Genomic DNA, 20,646 nt, shown 5'->3' on the forward strand with positions numbered 1-20,646 from the left:
AGTTAGTGATGAATATTATGCTCGTACAAGAGGAATTGAAAAAAAAAACAGGGACACTAGGTTGAGTTTTAAAATTAAAACAAATCTATTTAATTTAATAAGTTATCTGTTATATTTAGATTCACTCTTTAATTTTTGGTGTTGAGATATCCTTTTGTAAAAATTAAATGTCCTTATTAGTAGATGATAGGTTTTTGTTTTGTTTTTACATATCCTGACTTAGCAAGATAAAAAGTTGGCCGTCTGCAATTGGTTCCTCAGATGTATGTGAATTTTGCCGGCATGTGAACCCTGCAAGCTTCGGAACCTCTGATCTGCTGGACAGCTTTGCTTGAATAAACTGTGAGAACCTCAAATGCAACGCTGTGAAAAGCATGTTTGTTATCCCCTCTTCCCTCCCACAACACTCGATTCCTTTTTACTTCCTGTCCTAAAGGACGTCGTAATCATCCATCCCGGTTGGTTGTCAGAAACCTGAGTCATCCTCAAAACCCCCTAAAGTGCTAATACTCTCACATTCAGCTGTCACTAAATCCTTCAGTTCTCTCTCTTGGTAGTTCTTGATTCATACCTTTGCCTCTATCATAATTTTTAGTTGGAATTGTTTTCTTTCTTCCTCAAGACTCTGACCATTCCAATTCATCATATCCTAAGCTTCCGGAAAGATCTTTAGCTTCCCTGCCTGAGATCCCCAAGGTCTGTCTGTTGCTGCTGGGGTTAACCTTTCAGGACGGCCCCAAAGTCCCCCCCTTCCCACCTGCTGCTTCCCCGCCGCCCCCAATCCTGCCATGATTAGCTACTTGCGTCTATGTTGCCTTTGCATCTTTGCACACTCAGTCCCATCTGCTGGTAAATGTCCTTCTCTCCTAATCTAGAACATTCCAATTAGTTCTTCAAGATTCAGTTCATCTGTCCCGCCATCCCAAGCCTGCCCAGACACCCCGTCTGAGTTTTGCATCTCTCTTCTCTGTCTCAAACCTTTGTCGTAGGAATCCACCACAGTACGATGCAATTTTTTAGGTACAGAACTGCATTTCTTTCTCACCTGTGCAGACTGCTGGTGGGATCCCTTCCTCCGTCTCAGGGTTTCGGTGCTTCACGCAGTTTCTAATACACTTAGGAGCCCAGTAACTCTTAGCTGCATAAATGACTATAAGCTTAATGTTATTGAGTTAATGGCTCTGTTAGACCTCATTTCTTCTCTTGAGAACCTTGAAGATCGAGATCTTAACAAAAAATGATAGATGGCCATTGTAGTGTATTTATCTCATAACCTCTCCAATAGGGAACTGAAACATGCATAAGAACAGTACTTGGTGTGTTGGTGTATGTTTCTATTCTTTACTTTCATTATTAAATAAAAGCGTTTGAGGTACGATGAGGCGCTGGGCAGAGGGACTAGCACGGTTAGCACGGCTATATGTCCCTAGACCAAGGTTTGTTTGTGAATGTGAACTGTACCCTCTCCTGTTAGGTATTTAAGCACGTCTCCTATGTTGTGTGTAGAAATAGCTGGAAATGTGTATATATTTAAAAGAGATTATCAGGTTAGAGCATCTGATCCAATAGCCCATCTTCTTGAGTAAAAGTCCTAAAATCTTAATGGTCAGTATTTGTGGACAGTGTGCTCTTTGCCGTGAATTACACCTCCAGACTTAGCAGGGACCCAGAGCAGTATCCGCTGCTTATCGATAACTGCGCCTTCCACGCTCTGTCTGCTTCCGTCCAGAGCGATGTTTAGGAGACAAGACCCTCTTCGCCTGCCCAGCAAGGGTGGTCGAGTTTGCTGAAAGGCTTACATTATCTAAGCCTGATCAAAGGCTTGCATTTTCTTATGTGTAATTGGTGACATCATATATGTTCTTGATATGTAGTTGGTTATATCATATATGTATGAAAATGCTCTGAAATTATTTTAGTTAGAAGGTGTAGACCTGCCATGAATAAACTCCCAACTGAGCATCTGCGACAGTTAATTCTCTTAGGTGACAAGAGTCTGAAGGAAGCAGTGAGTCTAGTTCATCAGCTCAGGGATGTCACCGAGGACCCCATTTCTTTGTACCTTTCTGCTCCTCAGTGTACTTAGTTTTTGTTCTTCTTTGTTGCACCCTGGTGGCAAGAGGGCTACTCATGTTCTAAGCATCACCATGACACACCGTCACCCCAAAAGAAGGGAATCAAAAGGGAACCTTAAATCATGATTGGTAGGATTAACCATAATTCAGTCCTTGGGGTTGGTACGTTATCAACCCAAACATAATTCGGCTTCTGTTAGCAAGAGAGAAGGGCGAGGTGGCTGTCGGGTAGGCGGCTAGCATTGCCTGCTCCTTACGATTCTTCTCTTTCAACTGTGTGGAACCTAACATGGTCACGTAAAGGCTCCACCTTGGAGTTTTACTTCTGTGATTCTAAGTCTGTGCCTACAGCAACCTTCCTCTTCTCCTTTCTTCCCCCTCGACTCTCCGTGATTTAACCTACGCTTCTCATGGCATCTCTCTGTCACCACCAGTGGATCAATATAGATACTGTTATATATACTGTTATATATATATATATACTATATATATATACTGTTAATACTACATATTAGGTGGAATGACACGAACTTACCAATATTAACAATAATTTTTCCCACAAAAAGTTCATAATTCACCCAAATAACTTGGGATTAATGGAAAACAAGTAATAACTATGGCCAGTAAGGGAGTAAAATCTACTTAAAACCGCCAGAGAATGTTTTTAACAACGGGGAAGAAAAATCTACCTAACTTATAAATTAAACCAGTGAAAGACATCTGACATCTTCATTTGGAACAAAGAAAAAGTCACCTGCTAACAACATTGAATCATCTTCTTAGAGACTGGCAAGGTGCATGGGAAGATGTCCGTTTCTATTCCCACAATCTGAGTAAGTTAATCGAGTCGTAGCCTGCACCGAGAGAAAACGTACAGCCTTGTGACATTTTTTAATAGTGTGACCTGCCATTTACCTCCTGCCTTCTCTCTATCCCAGCTGGGAGTATCCGAATGGCTGCGCGCATTCGAAACCACGTGGACCTCAATGAAGAATAATTAATCTTCTGACAGCAGGACACTTAAAATTAAAAAAAGATGAGCGGAAAAAGCCAGCCCAGAGGTGAAAGACAAGATAAGTGTCTCAAACATCCCAACATGGAGAAGGTCCAGCACTTTGCAGGGAGCCGGGCAGGCTCTGTAACGGGACAGGAAGTCGTCTGGAAAGCGGCATTTCTCACGCACCGGCTGTAAGTCGATCTCCTGGGTGAGAGTATCGGGTTAAACCGCCCTGGCCGGGCTCTCATTTCTGTGAATGTAACGGGACTCCAGCTACAGAATCATTCTTCTGTCGCGTGGTTTCCCACCTGCTGCTCACAGGCTGCTAAAATCGTCCCCTTCCCCAAAGTCTTGCTCACGACGTGTCTCATGCTTAGTCCCCTAAGTCCCTTTGGTGGACGAAATAGATCAACAGTATCAGAAGTCACCCTGAGGGGCAGCCATATAAGAAGGAAAGCTAAGTCCTGGTCACTAAAATGCAGGTCATTTAGCAGCTGGACTGAGACAGCACGAGAGCTCCTAAGGAAGCTAAGAAATGGGAGGGAAGAAAGAGAACGCAACGAAACACACAAATGACACGAAAAGAAGTGAGGGTTTTCAGAAAACGAAGGATTAAAAAGCCAGCTTTCTCACACACGAGGCGATAGCAAAGCAAGAGAAAAGAATTGCAATAGTTGGGAAAACGTGGATTCCAGTTCTGGCTTCACCAGCTATTCGTACGATTTTGAACGGACCACTTAATCTTTCCTTTTAAAAGGTAGTTTCACTGAGACGTAAGTCACATTCCATAACATTTACCCTTTTAAAGTGTACAGTGCAATGCTTTGTGTTAACAGTGTGTTCACAGAATTGTACAAAAATCACAACGATCTGATTTTAGTGTGTTTCATCACCCCCAAAGAAACTCCAAACCCGGCGGCAGTCGCTCAGTTCCCTGCCCCTCCAGCCCTGGCAACCACTAACCTACTTCCCGTCCCTATAGATTTGTCTATTCTGGACATTTTACGTAAACAAAGCCATATGTTATGTGGCCTTTTATGGCTCCTTCTTTAACTTAATATAATTTTTAAGGTTCATCCACAGTGTAGTATGTATCAGAATGTCTTTCCTTTTTACTGCCAAATCATATTTCATTATACAGATGTAAGACATTTCATTTATCCATTTATCTGCTGGTGGGACTCTGGGTTATACTCTCTTCTTAGCTGTAGGGATAATGGTGTTGTGAACATTCCCGTAAAAGGTTTTGTAAGCCATTGAGTCTTGCTGTAGCCGCATCTGTAAAGCAAAACTAAGAGTCTATACTCTGTGTTTCCATGTTTGAGGAAATCTTCATTTTAGGCTTCTTATTGATTTACAATATAGACATTGAAGGCTACAACATAGACATGTTTTCAGCTGATATTTCCAATAACACAATTAGCCATAGCGTATTTCAGTTTCAGCTTTCAGTTAACAAATAGCCAAGAACTCTTTATTTATTAATTAATAGATCCTTAAATTTTCTTTCGTATTAATTTATCCATCCCTCCATCCATCCAATAGTTACCAAATGCTTTTGAGTGCTGATTCTATGCTATTCCCACAACATACACGATGGTAAATAAGAAATTTATATTCTAGGAGAGGAAAGAGGACATGTGCAAATCAATGAAATACACGGTAGAAAGTCAGAATGACATTCACAGCCTCAGCCAGGAAACACTGCAGTTGGAAGGGTCCACACCACCATTCTCCAAGACAGCCAGGCCACAAACATGGGAGCCATCCCTAACTCCTTCCTCTCAGCCTCCCATCTAATTGGCTCTGCAAGCATCTTTCCACATGGTCCACAACTCTGATCCTCATCAACACCGCTTTAGTTCACGCACTGATCATCTCTAGCTTGTATTGAGACAATACTCTCCTCTGTGGGCCTCACCAACACAAATCTGACTACAGCAATCTATTACTTAAAATACCTCAATAATACCTAACTTATTTGCTTTCAATCTGGTGCCTACTAACTTCCCTAGCACCTGCTTTACCAACTCTATAGTTTACTAATCCTTGAAGATCTCAGACCATGCAAACCCTCACGTCTTCAAGTCTTTGCACAGGTACTCTGGGTTCAGCCAAGCTGGAGCTTTAACCCCTGCAGCTACTTCAAGGCCAAGGGGTATTTGTTTATAAATTCATAGTTAAATAGAAGTCCCCAGATATTACGGGTACACGTCTGGTTTCTCTTTATTTCCTGTTATTTACAATGGGAGCTATTAACAGCACTTAATTTCGTCCCTCTGCCTAACAGCGTGAGAACTGCATCCACGCCGATGAGCCCAGAACTGCAGAATAGTGTTGGGTGAGAACCCTTAACAGTGAGGCAGAGCACAGAGGGTTTTCTTTCTGATCCTCTTCATCGTCACCTCATGATCTCTAGATGGCTCCGGAACCTGCCGTGCAAGGGAAGAGCAATGGGCTGGAGCGAAGTGGAGAACAGGGCTGCAGGGGCGTCTGGCTGCGCCTGTCCCTTCCTTTCATCAAGAAATCCTGACTCCCTGCTGACGTGCACCTCCCTGGCCAGCACCACGTCACCCAGGGAGAAGAGGCTGTGCAATGGCACCGAGCGGGCACACCCCCGTGGCTGACGTGTGTGCTCCCCTGGATACTAGCCAGGGACCACTGCTCCTCTACACCCCACCTGGTGTTACGGCAGTCTCATTTCTCGGGTCAGGGCTTTGGCCAGAGAGCTGATTGGAGGATGGGCCAGACAGTCTGTGTTGGAGCAAAGTTCTTACTTATCCAATGTGTTCTGCGCAGAAAATAATCCCCAAGCTCCTAAGTTCCATTGAAATTCTTGATATTCCCCGATGCTTTATTTTTAGTTACTCTCACATTGAAATAAGGCTCTATGCGGTCTTCCAAATTCTGGAGTCTACTGGACTGGAGTCTACTGGACCATCTATAATCTTATAGGTTGTAATAAAAAATGGGAATACACTTTGGTTTGAAAGCTCTTGCATCCTCAACTTGAAACCAATATTTTTCTAAGTTAGGTACAACTTTGTGTCCTCGGCCTTCCGTATCTCCTAAAATTGATCATTTATTAAAGTCCTTAGAATGTTCTTTATCTCTTTCCTGGGTAATTGATACAGCTCTTGAGCTGTTTTCCTTCTGGCTAAGCCAGAATCAGCAGGATATTTAATAATGGATTATTTTGAGGCCCCGGATTTCATTAGGGTTTATAAGTGAGCCCTCCGCTCTCCCCCTGAGGACAGGCATCCGTTTCACATGGTGGCAGACGCAGGGACAGAATCTTTTGTTCTTTTCAGAACCGTTTGCACCAGCTTTAATAACTGGAGGATTTGGCTTTATCCACCTGTTTTTTTCCATGAGCTATTAATATTCTTCCCAATATTATACATCTCCTATGTCTAATTGCAAAGGTCGGTCACCTGGCATAGCCATGAGGAAAGGAACACTATGGCTACAGTTATTATCTAGAAAAGAGACATATTTCTTCACAAGTCTCTAATGTCGAATCCCTTTATTTGTTCTTCAAATAATGAAATAGCAAAGTGAGTCATATACCCGGGGCAAATCTACCGAACAGAAAAAATGCAAATTCCAAGAAAGAAATATTGGTGATTTTTCTAGTATTGGGACAAATATTTAATAATATTTGAATTTTACTATGTTGTACTCAGAAGTTATCTTTATATAATTTGCTACAGACCATAACTTACTGGGCTCTGGTACCAATGGTTGATTTACTGTTCTCTCAGTTACTTAATTAGAATGAATTATTCATAGTTTTTCCTGATGAATGACCTAATTATTATGCTAATCATGATAATCTAAGTCTTCAATATTTTCTAAAGCAGGCTGCCTAATGGAGTTATCAAATATGCGTATAATTATGGTCTTATAAAAATTCAGAAACATGCTTTGACAGGCATTTTAATTTATACTTAGACTTTCAAGAACATCACATGTAAGATATCTTTTGCCTTGAATGATGTATGTTCAGAGCGCAGATGAGTGCCTGGCACACAATGAAACCTATGTCATTGTTCGCAATTAGTTAAATGAGGTGCTAATTTTCCTTTCTTGTGTGTTACCTGTACAGGTATTCTAGCCCTCAGAGTGAGCTGGGCATCTGTATGCTTTTCCAAACCAAGTACATTTAAGCAAAGAATGCTCACCATCTCAGTCCTAGAGGTTTTGTGTTTTTCCTCCTTTTAAAAAAAGACAACAGTAAATATCACTGCTGTCATAGCAAATCGCCACAATCTGGGTGGCTTAAAACTAGAAAAGTTTATTCCTTATGGCTCTTGAAGGCTGCAGTCAAGGTGTCAGTAGGGCCACGCTCCCTCTGGGGGCTGGAGTGAAGGACCCTCTTTGCTTCCCTTCTAGTCCCGGTGGCTGCTGCGATGCTCGTGCCTCTCCTCGGCTCCTGGCTGCATCTCTCCAATTTCCGCTTCCATCTTCACGCGGCCATTTTCCCCGTTGCTGTGTCTCTTTTTATCTTCTTGTCTTCTCCTGGTGACAGCAGCCGTATTGGATCAGGGACCCACTCTCGTGGCCTCATTTTGACGTCACTCATCATATCTGCAGTAAGACTCTGCAGTATTTCCAGATTCGGTCCCATTCTGAGGTTCTGAGTACACATGAATTTTGGGGGATGCTGTTCAACTCAGTACAGTTACCAGAAGGTTTCAGCCCCTTTTCTGTATCTCCCGAAGCAGCTTACCCGGGGATAAGGTTCATCACTTAGCCATTCTAAAAGGTGTGTAAGGGTATCTCCTTGTTGTTTGATTTGCGTTTCTCCGATGAGGCCTGGCGTGGGGCATCTTTTCACGTGCTTATTTGCCATCTGTGTGTCTTATTTGGTGAGGTGTCGGTTAAGGTTTTTGCCCATTTTTCAGTCAGGTTGTTTGTCTTCCTACTGTTGAGTTTTAAAAGTTCTTTGTATATTTTGGATAATAGACCTTTATCAGATGTATGCTTTGCAAATATTTTCTCTCCACGGCTTGTGTTTTTATTCCCTTGACAGTGTCTTTCTCAGAGCAGAAAAATGTTAACTTATATAAAGTTCAGCTTATCCGTTCTTTTCCTCCTGGATCTCATGGATCTTGGGCTTCGGTGATACATCTAAAAGGTCATCGCCAAGCCCCGGGTCATCTAGATTCTCCCCTGTGTTATCTTCTGTAAGTGGTCTGGTGGTGTTACAGTGTAGCTTTGCACATTTAAGTCTGTGGTCCATTTTGAGTTAATTTTTGTGAAGGGTGTCATATTTGTGTCTAGATTCAATTATTTTGAATGTCCAGTTCTTTCAGCACTATGTTTTGAAAAGATTATCTTTTCTCCATTGTATTGCTTTACTTCTGATCAGCTGACGACATTGGTGTGGGTCTATCTATTTCTGGGCTCTCTAATCTCTAATATATGAGGCAGCTCATATATGTTCATCTACGCTTCACCTTAGCAAGGTGACTTGAACGGATGTTGCCAGTTTGATAGTGAAAGGCCAGGTGTGATGATCTCAGACTGATGAGGGAGAGACTCAAGGGCCAACCTAGAAGATTTTTCTATCCTTTTATGGCAGGATTTGGCTTTCATTGGCCCCAGGCTGCAATCAGGTATCTACCTCACAGTTCTACTCTTGTTCCCCCAGGGTTTCCATGAGCCTGTGTGTTTTGTGTGTGTGCTGGCACCTGAAATCCGTACCCCACTCTTGCTTCTGTGTCCCTCTAGGGTTGGGTGGAGAAGCCCAGCAGCCCACACTGTGTTGCTGTCTGCTCTGGAGCTGGGAAGCCGCGTCTGTGCTTTCTGCTGGGTAATGCGCAGGTTGGCTTAGCGGGGGTGACATGCCCGGGGAGCACGTAGACTCGGAGAGGAACTTCCCGTGTTGGGCGCATTCCCAGTTGCCGTGACAAAGGACGCAGTCACGGCCCATTGCTCTGCTGGGCTTTGACTGGAGGCCTTGTTATGAACCACCTTCAGATGCAACTTGAAAAGAATATTTTTCACACTGGCATTTGAGAAATTGTGCTCCAGGAAGTGGTATACACTGACCCTGTCACCAGCCAGAGAACACAAAGTACTGTGGGTTGTTCACGGCTCCCCGAACAATTTCAGCAAAAGAGAAGCTGACGTTTTAAATTTATTGCCTAGCTTAGGAGTGGCAGAACTTACTAAATTCTCTAGCTCAACTCAAATGTTTCCAGTGAGCTACCGTGAATTATACTATTAGTTATATAAGGAGAATCTAAAGTGATCAGTCATTAAAGCAAATTAAAACATGCTTCTGAAGGTCTTTCATTCCATTATGGTTTGTCTAGTCCTGACGGGCAGGTATGATATGGCAGGTATGATATGGCAGGTATGATATGGCAGGTCATCATTGCCGCCAGCAGTTATGGAATGAAACCAATACGTTATTCCACAGAGGTTGCTAGACCTTTAGTGGGGGTATGTATGGAGATGTAAAGCAATATGTGTAATGTGTTTTTTTTTTTCTTATTTTGGTCTCAACAAAATAAAACTCTTGCAAATCAACTTTCAAACCTATTGCATCTGATGAGGACTTCGCGAGTCTGTTGAACTTAAAACAAAAAACCCTTGAAAATTGATTGCTTCTTTCTCTTTGCTTTCCTGTTATAAAGATTCTACCTCCTGAAGGTTGTAAGAATTCTTCTATCTGCACAAAGGTTCACATACAATATGCCTTCTAAAAAAGAAAAGTATCCAATTTAATATTTCATGATACAGTATTTCAAAGGGAAAGCAATAGAACTATGTTTCCGTGTGCTGGCCAGACAGGAACTGGCAGGCACTGCTCAACACAGAGTCAAACAGCCCCAAACACCTGCTCAGAACCAGAATGTGGCGACGGAACAACGGAAACCAAGCAAGTGGGAGGGGGATGGGGGGTGGGAAAATTCACACCTAACGGGTACCGTGCACACTATCTGGGGGATGGGCACACTTACAACTTTGACTCAAATGGTACAAAAGCAATTTATGTAACCAAAATGTTTGTGCCCTTGTAATATTCTAAGATAAAAAAATAAATAAATAAAAAAGACTGGTCGAAACCAAGATGGCAAGGAAATTAGCACCTGCTCAACCTTACGGCTCATCGTACCCTTGTTATAACGTATCAGCGTGCTCAGAGAAACTCCCACCGGTACCATGACAGTTCTGGGAGGGACCTTATTCAGTGAAAATAGGGGAGGGTTCCCAGTTTTAGGGAATCCCCAGCCCTTTCCAAGATATGACATGAATATTCGTGCCCTGCTTAGCCTACGATTAAGCCAGTGCTTAAGTAAAAAAAAAAAAAAAATAAGAAAAACCAAAGGTGCTGTTCTCAGCAGGGAGAATTAACCTCTACTCCGTGGAGTGGATATATTTCCTAAATAAAACTTGCTTTAGCTTTACATGGTCAGCTCGCTCTGGAATTCTTTCTTGCATGAAGCCAAGGATGCACCTGGTCTCCGAGGGATGCCCAGCGTCGGGAATTCCTTCCCTGAGCCGCTGCCCAGGCTGTGGTGGCTGCTCCAAAGATGCCATCACAGGGGAGCAGAGTGAAGCTGGGGGGACTTGGACAGGGGAAGATGTGGGTGCGGCCAGACACGCCCCCCGTGAGCCGCCCCTGCCCAGCGGGCTCTGGCCGCTCTTCTCCACGTGGGAGCGCAGCAAAGCTCATTTATGAACCCACTGAAAATAGCATAAAACCCAGACAACACTGCGAAGGAAATAAGTTAGGATTGTCTAATCCCTCCATCTTCTGGTTTGACTTGCTCAGATCACAGGAGCTACACTCCCAGAATTGTGACAATTGTTTTTACACCTCTGTTCCTTGACCTCAAAACACTTATAGTCTATCTGGGGAGACGGGTGCTGAACAATGAATACATATACAATGAATACAAACATACATTTTAATTAGAAATTGTCCCAAGAGCCATAAATTAAAAGAAAAGAGTGCCATCAGAGAGAACCGCAGGGCTGCAGAGGAGAAGCAGTGAGAAGTGATCTCTATAGAGTGTAGGAAAGTTGACTGGGGCTTGGACAAACAGACGGAGGAAGAGAATTCCAGTCAAAGATCCAGAGGAAGCAGAGGGGCCGGTGTGTTAAGGAAGAGAAAGGAGCACAGTTTGCTTAGGGCAGACGGAGAGATCAGGGCAACGTGAGGACCGGGGCTGGCATGGAGGAGAAGTCGGGCCATCATTCCAGGTGCGGGGTGGAGGCCGCTGAAGGGTGTCATGCTGGAGGCAGGGCTCTGCCAGGATCACATTGACATTTTGCAAAGATTCGTGTGGCTGCCGTGGTGGGAGGGTGGGGGCAAGAGCGAGGGAGCTGAGGACCACTTAGGAGTGCACTGAGGGAACCAAGTCAGGGCTGTCGTGAGTTAGAGCAGGGCACGGGGATGGAGGCAGAGACAGGTGGGCGAGTTCGCAACACCTGTTAGAGCAGGGTTTCTTGGCCTTGGCCCTGCTGACGTTTTGGGCTGGGTGATTCTCTGCTGTGAGGTGTGTCCTGTTCCTTATAGAATGTGTAGCAGCGTCTCTGGCCTCTTTCTCGGCTGGTAGGACTGTCCCCTGTCCCCCAAACCCCCTCGACCGAGTTGTGAAAACCAAAAATGTCTCCAGACTTTGCCAAATATCCCTTGGGTAGCAAAGTTGCCCCTAGTTTACAGCCATTGTATCAGAAGGACGATTCACTGTCATAAACAATGGATTAGGTGTGGAGGACAGGGAATGGGGGGAGTGTCCTGAATGACATCCATTTGCTCGAGTGAGTAGATAGACACAGGATTTATGGAAATGCAGTGACTGGAGGAGGATCTGTTGGAGCACGTGTAGACATAGCAACAGTTCATTTCATACCTGGCAAGTGTAGACGTCTGGAGACTGCACACGGAGCTATGAGGGAGACAGCTGCTCACGTGCACCCGGAGATCTTGGCCGGGAATGTGGGGTTTGGGTGCGATCGTTGATGGGGAAAATACAAATGAGAACAGAAGAGATTTGGGGACTGAACACAGAAAACAATCTGATGTTTCTAAAACCAGGAGAATATGTTATGGAAAGGGAAAAACCCAGCGTGTTTCAAGAAGTAGGTAGGAAACTAAATCGAATGTGCCTGAAACTTCCAGTTATGTGAGGATTGAAAATATCTGTTAAAGTTGGCAAAAGAAGAGGGTAGCGAAACTTAGCTGGTGGTCAGAGAAGTTTCGGTGGAGCAGGAGGGGCCGAAGCCACGGTAGGGTGGGTGAGATGAGAAGGCAAGTTGGGAGAGCAGGAGTGGGGACAGCTACTGCAAAGTGGTTTTTAATCAAGGTAGGGTGAGCGGGAGGCAGGTGACCAGAAGGAGGTCTGAAATCGGGGGCCTTGTGAAACAAAAGGCAGATGGCAAAACAGGATTAAATGCTGCTAGAAACCAATCCAGCAATTAGGCACAGAGGTTGGAAATAAAGGAGAAAAAGAGAATAATAGATTCATCAAAGTCTGTGTGGCACTTCGGGCCAGTCATTTGCTAGGGGAAAGGTACTTGTTTTGGTTAAAATAGGGAGAATGATAATATTATTGATGACGAGGATGATGATAGCTGACGTTTATTGAGGGCTGAGTCTGTGCCAGGCCTCTCACGTGATTTATATTATTTAATCCACCCCAGAAAAACCTGTGCAGTAAATCCTGTTGCTGCACCCCCTGGAGAGAGAAGAGAAAGGGGTTAGACGAATGAAGTAACTTCCCAAGTGTCAGAGCCTCAAAGGCGAAGGAGCCGCTCTAGAGCCCAGGTGGAGCCACCTTGCTCCTGAGCCCAGGCTCTGAAAAGCGGCAGGAAGAAAGAATCATCTCAATTAATCCAATTAACCTCCCCAGAGGTTAAAGCCCCTGAGCTCTCGGCTGTTGCCTTAAAGTTTCGGCCGGCTTGGCTGGAACGGAGGCTGCGTCTCACAGTGAAATTCTCCGTGGTCCTCGTCTCTCAACCCTGTTCTAAGGTAAAGACTGGTTTTCTCTCACCTTTTATTCTTTATTTAGTTTTTATTTGTTTGTTTATGCGTTCAAGAAATCTCACAGACTAACAGGGGGTCGGTCTGGGCTCAGGCAGGACAGACTGATCTTTGAGCAGAGAGGCTGCCGGGGATGTGGATTTCTTGAGCTGATTTCTTCCTCAAATGCTCTGTTTTGGACCCAGAGAAAACATGTTTCCTGCTCTGGCTCTGGGCCCTGCCGGCCAGACCCGCTGTGGATGCTTCTGGTAGCTTCCAGAGGCTGCTCAGAGTCTCTGGTGGTCGGCACGGAAGGGAGGGCCAGTGACTCCCCCCGCCCTGGCCTTCCGTTGACAGTGCCAGCCTCGCCCCTAAATCCTGTGGTGTCAGTCCTAACAGCCACGCTCCCTGATACTTGTGTCCACCAGGACTTGGCCTATCTTGGCCTTAGGTTTTCTGTTGACTCATTTCCGGGAAGGAGCTGTGTGTGCGCGTGTGTCTGAGTGAGCAGGTGCGTGCCCGTGTGTGTGCTTCGATGCGTGAGGCTCTACTCGTGATTGAGGGCACTTTTCTGACACCCGACGCCCTGTTACGATAAAATGTAACCTTTGGCCATTTTCTGAAGAGAAGAAAAAAAAAATGAAACAAGTGGTTCAAAGTTTTATCTAAACAGGTAAATTTGTAGCATTGCCCTTTTATCTTACAGTGTTTCTCAGATAATTCAGTTCCTTTTTTAGTTTCCAGGATGATGACACACAAATAAACTGGTATTTTTGCCTCAACTGCCTCCTTTGCTGAGAATAGAGGCTGTCACGTCAAGGTGAATGAAGAGGGAGACAGGGGCCCGGGGGTGGGGGTGGGGGGTCGGCCGTGTGATTTGCCTAGACATGCTTGACACTTCTCTTTTAATGTTAACAAAAAAAAAAAAAAATTAAAAAAAATAAGAAAAGAGAAAACATGATTAAAAGTGAAAGCGAAAAAACAATTGTGTGGCTTAAATGTTTAATACGCAGAGGTTCTTGAGTCACCAGTATCTTTTCACCCCAAATCTATCCTCCTGCATCTTGAATATTCCTGGCTCCACTAATGTGTGAAAGGTTGCCGGGGTCTTAGAAAAAAAGCCTGGAATGTAGCCTGCTATATAAGGTGAAGCATAGTTTTTCTCTGTGTTAGAAATTGCAGTTAATTTTTATTATCTTTCATATATCATCATTATTATTAAAAGAAGAGCTTTTAAAATAGTAATAAGAAATAATAAAGAGAAAGTGATGTTTTTAAAAAAAATCCAGTTTTTTTAGTCCACGGATCTGGTGACCAGGTATTGGGTGAATTTACCCAGGAAATACAGGGACACTTGGCCAGCTGGTCAGCTGTCCCTTCCGTTCTGTCTTCCATTGCGGTTTCCTTTATAGTTTTGGGGAGGAGACGTTCCCTTCCACTTGTTGGGCTCAGTAGACCCGTGCAAGTCTTCTTTTCTGTGAATCTTGAGCTGCTTCTTTCCAAATCTATGGGCAAGACTGAGCAAATAGATTTTTCATGCCCTTGCCTCTCTGCTCTTAAAAAAGTTCTAAAGACAAACAGAAACCAACTGTCCAAGTATTTATTTTGTGTTGGTTTGATTGGTACATTCCATAAGTGAAAGTGGTATTTTCCTTTTTCGTCATCTGTAGATAACATAGGCATGTGTGTTGGGTTGTTGAGTTGCTTTTATATTAACTTTAGCTAATGCCGCATACTCCACCATAGAACATTCCGTGATTACTTAGTAAATAACTCCAATCACCTCTTAGATTTCTACTTCATCAGTTTGTATAGCAAACAGAACCTTGATAAGACCTAGGTTGATGGCAGAATGGATTTCCTGTGTATGTTGCCAAGAAATTCTTTTTGCCTGAAAGCCTAGTTATATTTAACAGATTTATGTGCCTTTCAAAATTTCCATTGTGCCCCCTTAATAGAAAATTTTGAAAGATATTTAAGAATGCCGTTATTAATGTAAAACACAGGTGGTTGGGTTGGAATTAAAATATCTCTGAAAAAGATCAGAGAGAAAAAACGTATAACATGATAAGTGTTTCGGCTAACATGAAACCCTTCTTGTGATGAGATGAAATACTGTCAAATTCAAGTGATTAATTGTGTTATGGGAGGACATTAACATTTCATGCTGTGTCCTGAAATCTAAGTTATAAAGTGGATATTTCATGGATGACATTGTCCTTCACTGCCATTGGTATTTTAAATTTTCTCTGCTTTATTAACTCCTTAAGCACCCACACTTTTAAAAGTTAAACCAAGGCCGGGTGGGGTGGCTCATGCCTGTAATCCTAGCACTCTGGGAGGCCGAGGCAGGAGGATCGCTCGAGATCAGGAGTTCGAGACCAGCCTGAACAAGAGCAAGACTCCGTCTCTACTAAAAATAGAAAGAAATGATCCGGCCAACTAAAAATATATATAGAAAAAATCAGCCAGGCATGGTGGCACATGCCTGTAGTCCCATCTACTTGGGAGGCTGAGGCAGGAGGATCACTTGAGCCCAGGAGTTTGAGGTTGCTGTGAGCTAGGCTGACGCCACGGCACTCTAGCCCGGGCAACAGAGTGAGACTCTGTCTCAAAAATAAATAAATAAATAAATAAAAGTTAAACCAAAGCCTCAGTAACACTTTTCCTTATCACTGCATCGACAAACTTGAACATGATATTGCTTTTTTCTTCCTCTCTGTTTGCAGTTCACATCACATGGGCAAGAGGGCTCTCCTTTCTCTTTCTCTCCCAGACTGTTTGTCCGAGTCGTTCTCAAGCTACAAGGGTCAGCAGAGGAATCCACAAGTTGGCTCTGTCTGCTGCGTCTGATTGGCCGCACCCGAAGGCGACAGCCTGGTTCTTTTTCCCCCAGAGAAGAAGGGAAAGGCTGTGCACTGTCCCCCAAAGATGCGTGATGATGATGATGATGCGTGTGGGGAAGGGTCTCCGAGAGTTCAGGTCAAAGGTTTATGTAAGTTCACGTTATGACTTGCAGGCGAAGAAAAATTTAACGTGTGTCTTTTCTTAAATTTCTACGACCAGCCTGTTGAATATTCACAGCTGCCTCGGATTTTCGGTGCGTGGTGACAGGTCTTTGCGTGTTTCCCGATGGGCACAGCAGTAAGTGGCAGGCGCTCACCGTGGTGCGGATCCGCTCTCTCAGTACCTGGTCCACTGCTTCATTCTTAGCTTTGTGCAGTTTTTTGTTTCTTTTCTATTTTTCATTACCTTCCCTCCACCCCTTCCAGCATAGAACTTTGGCGGTTTATGCTTCTGTGTTTTCAGGTCACATGTGGTTCAGCACCTTCTGTAAGACGTTTCATGCCTACACCCCTGGGCGGTTTCTCCAACAGCTTGACTTTCTGTGCAAAGGACAAACATAAGGGCTTCCTCTTAGTTGTAACACTGTTACCCAGAGTGGTGTCTGCAGGCCTTTTTGACCTTTAGAGAGAATATGCAGAAAAAAAAAAAATATATATATATATATATATATATATATATAGCGAGTAACGCATACGGGTCTTGGCGCCATGCGGGGCATCCTCGGCACGTCCAGCCTGCACAAGTGCCGTTTGTTACCCTTGGTGGGTGCGCTTGTGTGTGGGCAGCCGGCATGTGTGGAAAAGATACAGGGCAGCTAAAGGGGCTGGGAGGGTCTTTCTTCCCTTGGGGACATTGAATAAACTGTGTTATGTGCCTGCGTTTAAACTGCCACCCATCACATGAGGTCAGGTGTGGAATTTTCCACTTGTAGTGTTACGTTGGTGCTCAGAAAGTTTTAGATTTTGGAGCATTTCAGGTTTAGGATTTTTGGATTAGGGATGCTCCAACTGTGTTAGGTATTGTAAGCTATTTGGATATGATTTAAAGTGTACAGGAGGATGTACATAGGTTATATGCAAATACTATGCCGTTTTATATCAGGGAGCTGAACATCTGAGGGTTTGGGTGTCAGGGGTTGGGGGTTGGGGAGGGGGTCCTGGAGCCAATACCAAGGGATGATTGTACCCTGTTCATGTACTTGTTTTTAGAAATTCACTGACAAGATTCCTTTATGATAGCATTGCAGTGTTTTTTCTTTATTGAGGAAGAAAAAGAGACTGGACACTGATCTAATCAAATTTAACATTTGAATGAGCCTTTTAAAAACTAGGGAGTGCATTTAAGAAATACGATATTATGAGAGAAAGCCTCCCCTTGCTTCAGCTATCAACATGTACACAAAATCATGTGTTGCTTTTGTAATGTAAAAAGAGTGATAATGGAAAAGTCAAGTTTGGGTGTAATAGAAATACAGCAAACACATTTCATCATAGGGCTCGGAGGACTATGCACTTATTTCTTTGAATTACAGAATCAATTGTGAATTTGACATTTTGTGATGAAAACACAAAAAGCTGGAGTTGTTTCTTAGTTTGTGAGGCAAATGTGCTTCGTGTATAATTAATAGAGGCAGGCCACTGCAGACAACAAGGCATAAAACTAAACCAAATAATCATGCGTGCCTCACCTCCCACCACACACACACACACTCACTCACACACACTCACACACACAGCCCCCACTCTGGCCTTGAGAGCACACATTAGATCACTAACAGCCAACATGTTAATTAAACAGTTTCAGGAAGAGTCAGACCAGAGTAGCTGTTGCTGTTCCAGGCAGGTATACGCAAAGCCAGAGCAATTTTCAGCTGCGACCGCAGTAGCCGTATTGCCCCTAAATCAGTCTTCTTTTAGGATGCCTCGTTATCTTGGATGATGCGACTCAGCTTAGACACATCTTTCCAAATCATTTCCATCACTCCCATAAACGTGTCACGACCATATGCTGGCTCTGGCAACGCGATGGATCTCTCCTCTGCTGTGAGCCGTGTGCTCAGGCTGTGGGAGTCGCCGTCCGAGGAGCACATGGGCTGCAGCAAGCAGCTCTCTCTGTTGACTGTGATTCTTGGAAGAGCATTAGAAGATGTCGCATGCAGTAATTAAACAGGTGATGCGGGCAGTTTAAGGTTCCCTGCCTTGGGGTGCTGCTGGCTGGCACCCTCTCCGGGGGATGCAATTGACCGGCTGAGCACAGGGCAAGTTACTAAACACCTCCGTAAGTTCGACTGTTTCAAAGTGGGAATGATACCTTTAAAAAGTGGGGGTCTAAAATCTGGTCTCTTCTTTCCCTACAGAACTTTCCTGTTCGCGGTCCTAAGCCTTGGGGGATTTATTTGTTCTGGGTGGTCTTGGGTTCCCAGTGTCAAGACTGAGCACTGGTACTGTCAAGCCGATGATGGAGTGATCACAAACACAGGGCAGTTTTACACAGTTTATCACATAAACAAAGAATGAAAGTGCAGAAGGAGGCTACACAAAGTGAAAATACGTTCCGGAGACAAGGGAACGCGTCAGTCTCCAAGACTGGAGAAAGACCCGGAAGTCTGAGCACAGCTGCCTTTTATACGCTCGCTGGCTTGTCCCGCCTTCCTCCTGGCAGGATTGGCTGTCGGTTCCCACCTTTTGGGATGATTGACAGGTTGGGGTTACGTAGCCGGTTATAGAACAGGTTACACGACAGGGTAGGCTAACAGTTTCCTTACTACGCATGCGTCTTCCCCAGAATTCTTCACGAGGCTCCGCCCATGCCATGCTGATTAGATGGTAATGAGCTCTAGGTCTGTTAAAGGTCTCTAGGAAGTTCTTACTATGTATGTTCCCTCCAGGGAACAGTTCCCAGCGCAACTTGGTTCCCGCTCTCCGCCCTTAGCCACCTGTGTACCCTCCGCCAGGCCTAACAATCTGGTGGCAGGTATTTGCCAAGGAGTCAGTAGGTGCTGCAGGGTAATGTGTTATTTTTTCCAAGTAAAGTCAACGAAACTTACATTGACTCATCTAGGAGAGAGAAGAATTTCAGGCAGATCAGAAAGGGGGTAGTTAAGGGAATCATTTGTGCAAAAGTCCATCTCCTGCGAGGTCCCTCTGATGTCACCGCTGAGAGAAGGGAGGTGCTGCAGAATCACGGGCTTGCATAGCTTGGGAGGGATTCTTGATCGATCTCCCGACGGCTCCTAGCACACGTCATCTACAAGGGGTGTCACCCAGTGCTTGTGAGCAAACAACATTAACAGAGAAATAAAAATTTCTGTCCTCTAATGACATCTGCTGTTACTATTTGTGACATGCATGCACTGCAGTTGATGGAATCCATAGCTGACATATAAAAGTGACTTTTTACAGATTTTTGTGGGCCTGAGTTGTTATAAGATGCTGGCACTTCAGTCCATTTAATTCAAATTCGGTTGGTATACGTGGAGCGTTCTCAGAGCGGGCTCTGTCTACAAATGGGAAAAGTAAATTGACTACTTAAGGGATTTTAAAGGCTGCTGAAAAAGCCCTCTGCCATCTGGCCCCTAAAACACCTCCTTTGCTTTCTCTTGCCTGAAATTCCACAAATGGGAACTCTAGAATTTTCCTTATACATCCTTCCTCCATAAAAATAAAATAACAAAATTGATTGACCTGTGAAGCTGTTAGAACACTCCCAGAGCATCTGCTCTTGTTACTTTGGACTGGGGCCCAGGTATTAGTATTTTTTAAAAAAAGACTCCCTGGGTGACCTGAATGTGCAGATAGTGCTGATAGACACAGTGTCAGGGGGACACTAGGCTGTATTTGTTTACACGTGGCATATCTGAATGTGTGCATTTGGTGTTTTCCTTTTTCTTTTTCTTTTTAAATCAGATATCTTCCTGAAACACAGGTTACTAGAGGGGAGAAGGATAAGAAAGGGAACTGAGGACTCTAAAGGAAATTGAGAGGTCAAACCAAAGGCAGACTCAGCGTGAGAGACATGTGGATTCCAAAAGCAAGCACTGGTTTACATTGTTGTAGTTAGTATTAATGGCAAACAATGAGGAAATTACAAGCAGTAGGATCTCTTCCCTCCCTTTCCTCCAGCATTTTAGGAGCATCCATATGCAGGTCAGGGTCCTGGGAAGTGGTGAACACCCTGGTCTGCAGGCAGCAGAAGGAGCTTTAAGATGCTGCTGCAATACTTGCTGCTGCTCTGCAAACCCATCAGGGAGACATGCTGTCTCTTCTTTGATTTGAAGTTCCAGATTAATGGGCCTGAAAATTGAATTAGTTCAGTGATTGCTGAAAGATCATGGTAGAAGAAAAACAAGTCAGAATAGTTACAACCTGTGGCTAGTTGCCGCAGAAGCTTTTTCGCTTGATGTTTTCAAAGTCCAAGGGAATCTGAAATGGTAATACAACACGGGCAAATTGAAGTTGGGCTTATAGCTCAAATGTTAAAAATACGCTCAAGTGCCAAAATGTCGTTGAATGAAAAACCAATTAGTAAGAAAAACCAATTTTTTTCCTCCCGGCTATAAATCATTTGCTCTTCTTTGCCTAGATATTTTTCAAGTTTTTCAAAGCAACAAGACTGGCCAAAGAAAGCCAATTAAAAGTGGGATAAAAATAGTCCTCGTAAGGCGTTAACTTATCCTTTTAAATTTCTTGAGAGTTCTAAAAATATTTCTCCCCTTATAAGCAAAAATTGAGGCATCTGATTAAATC

Source organism: Lemur catta, chromosome 19 (assembly GCF_020740605.2).
Source record: "Lemur catta isolate mLemCat1 chromosome 19, mLemCat1.pri, whole genome shotgun sequence".
In the NCBI taxonomy this organism is placed as follows: Eukaryota; Metazoa; Chordata; class Mammalia; order Primates; family Lemuridae; genus Lemur; species Lemur catta.